This window comes from Terrapene carolina, unplaced genomic scaffold (genome assembly GCF_002925995.2).
Source record: "Terrapene carolina triunguis isolate 2854851 unplaced genomic scaffold, T_m_triunguis-2.0 Scaffold25959, whole genome shotgun sequence".
In the NCBI taxonomy this organism is placed as follows: domain Eukaryota; kingdom Metazoa; phylum Chordata; order Testudines; family Emydidae; genus Terrapene; species Terrapene triunguis.
The window spans coordinates 1-2580 of record NW_020690310.1 but is presented as its reverse complement, the minus strand read 5'-3'; the positions used below and the strand labels follow the sequence as shown (position 1 = coordinate 2580).

At 61.5% G+C, this 2580-nt stretch overlaps 1 pseudogene; it reads right to left on the bottom strand.

Moving 5' to 3' along the window:
* Positions 1-8: 8 nt before the first annotated feature.
* On the bottom strand, positions 9-729 carry LOC113408874 (annotated as a pseudogene).
* Between the last annotated feature and the right edge of the window lie 1851 nt (positions 730-2580).

The following is a 2580-nucleotide window of genomic DNA, read 5'->3' as shown; positions in this document are numbered from 1 at the left end:
GGGGGGGCCATGTCCTTCGGCCAGGCCCCGCTCAGCCAGGTACCTGCGGGCAGGGATGATACCAGGCCGCTGACTGCCCCCGGCCTCGCCCCCCTTTCCCCGCCCTGCGCCTGGCACCCCGGCTCCGCCCCCCAGGGGTTGTGCGCCCCCTTTCCCATCCCCTGCCCTGCGCCTGGCACCCCCAGCCTTGCCCGGGGCTCTGTCCCCCCATTGCCCCCCGCACTCACCAGCCCCATTTCTGGGGGAAGTACCCCCAGGCGTCCAGGTTGGGCTGGGTGTCGACGCCCGCGTCCCGCATGTAGGTTTGGGCCAGGGGCAGGGTCTGCAGCAGGCTGGCCCCCCACTGCTCCAGGGAGAGCCCCCGCACCGCGTAGGCCGTGAACAGGGCCGAGGCCAGCGCCCCCAGGTACCCTGCAGCAGGGCAAGCGTCCATCAGGGGCCCTGCACAGAGACCTCTTCCTCCCCCAGGCCTGGGGGCAGAGCCACCGCTCAGACCGGGGCCCCCCAGTTCCCTGCAGCGGGCACAGCGTTGGGGGCTGGGACTTCCCACAGCCCTCCCATAAACCCCCAATGGGAGATTGGGAGGATGGCCCCCCACACGGCCCCCCCAGTCCCCTGCAAGGGGGAGGGGGATGCCGGGGTGGGAGTGTGGGACTATTTTCCCCTCCAGGCCCTGTGCCCCCTACCTGTGGGGTGATGGTGCGTCATGCGCCCGCTCTCCACGCTGATCCGAATCAGGGTCGGCAGCTCTGTGGGGTGCGGGTACCTGGGGGGGGGGCAGGGGCAGTGCAGGGTCATGCCCCCCAGCCAGGTGTCCCCTGACACCAGAACCTCCCAGCGCCCCCCTGGGATGCACCCGCCAGACCCCCAAGACCCAGAGCCCCCATCTTCCTGGATGCTCTGTCCCCAATCTCCTCCTGAGGCCCCCCACCTCCACGCCCTTCCCCGGGGTGCCCCATGGCCCCTGGGGCCCCGCCCCCCACCTGAGCCCGATGGCCATGGAGCGCATGGCGGCCCCGCAGCCGGTGGCACTGGGGTTGAAGGGGATCCGGTACCCGGCCGGCTCGCCCGTGCGCAGCTGGGACGTCCCTGGGGGGAGAGAGAGTGGGGGTCACATGGGCGCCCTGCAGGGTCCCCAAAATAGCACCCCCCTCCCATCCCCAGCCCCCCCACGCCCGGCCCAGGTATGCATAGCCCACAACCCTCCCACGTTCCCCCCACATGTCACAGGCGTGGGGGCTGCTAGGCTCCGGGGGGCGCGTGGGGCAGCTGGGAGGGACAGTGGAGGGGGCCCAGGAGGCAGCTGTGGGCTGGGTGTTGGTGGGCATGGGGGGGGCCCAGTGCCCAGGGGGTGCCAGGCATGAGGGGGCGTCCCTACCATACCCAGGATGCTGGTGGGGCCGGGTTTCCTGCCCTCCATGTCGCCCATCGCTGCCACGTAGCCTCGTGCCAGCTCCTGCAGCAACGCCTCCCCCTCCAGTCCTGGGGGCAGAGAGAGGGGTCAGTCTGGGGCCCCCCAGCCACCACAGGGACCCCCCAGCCAGTCCCCTTCCTCCCCCAACACCCCAACTTCTCTGGGTCCAGCTAACCGGCCCAACCTGATCCCTGATTTACCCTCCACGTCTGTGCCCCCCATTCCCTTCCCCCACATCTGTGCCCCTGTGACATTATGAGTGTGATATAATATCTCATTGGAAGGTGACAGGGCCAGAAAGAGTTAATTACCTCCCAGACTGACCTGACCCAGGGCCCAACTGTAGAGACTGGGTAGGATACTTGAGGGAACAGTATTATTGTCTCTCTGTCTCTTTGAAGGTTGTGGTAACCTGTATCTGAACTGTTTAATGGATAAATTACCCTGTGCTAATTGCCAGGATGTTTGGAAGGAGAATTAAGCCGATTGTTTTCTCAGGCCAAAAGGCTGCTGGAAATGTATAAGAACCCTGGACACGATCCTGCTTCATCTCAGATCTGCTTTGGGTTTCAAGAGGGGGAAACCTTAAGCCACAAGGACTGAGATCCCCAGTCACTGACTGGAGCTACCCTGAATATGGACATTGGACTATAACCTATGGACTATTTCTAAAAGGACTTTTGGCAACTACAAGCTCATCTCTGCTGTGTCTGAACCTCAAGAATTGAATTCAAGTCTGTCTGGATATTGATCTTTTAACCAACTCTCTCTCGCTTTTCTTTTTAATAAATTTTAGTTTAGTTCATAAGAATTGACTATACCGTGTATTTTGGGTAAGATCTAAGTTGTGACTGAACCTGGGTGTGTGGCTGACCCTTTGGGGCTGGAAGAACCTTTTCTTTTTTATGATGAGATAAGATTGTCAGTAATCATCATCATATCTGACGTGTGTGTCTGGACGGAGGCCGGACACTGGGCACTTTAAGGGAACTGCGTTGTTTGGACTCTAAGTAACCAGTGAGGTCCTATAGAAGCTGTTCTGTGCTGGTTGGTAAATCTAAGTATTGGAATAACCACCAGCGTTTGGGGTTTGTCTGCCCCGTTCTGTTTGCAGTTCACCCTGATTGAGTGACCTCAGCTGGCTCCCACGGGCAGCACCGTCACAG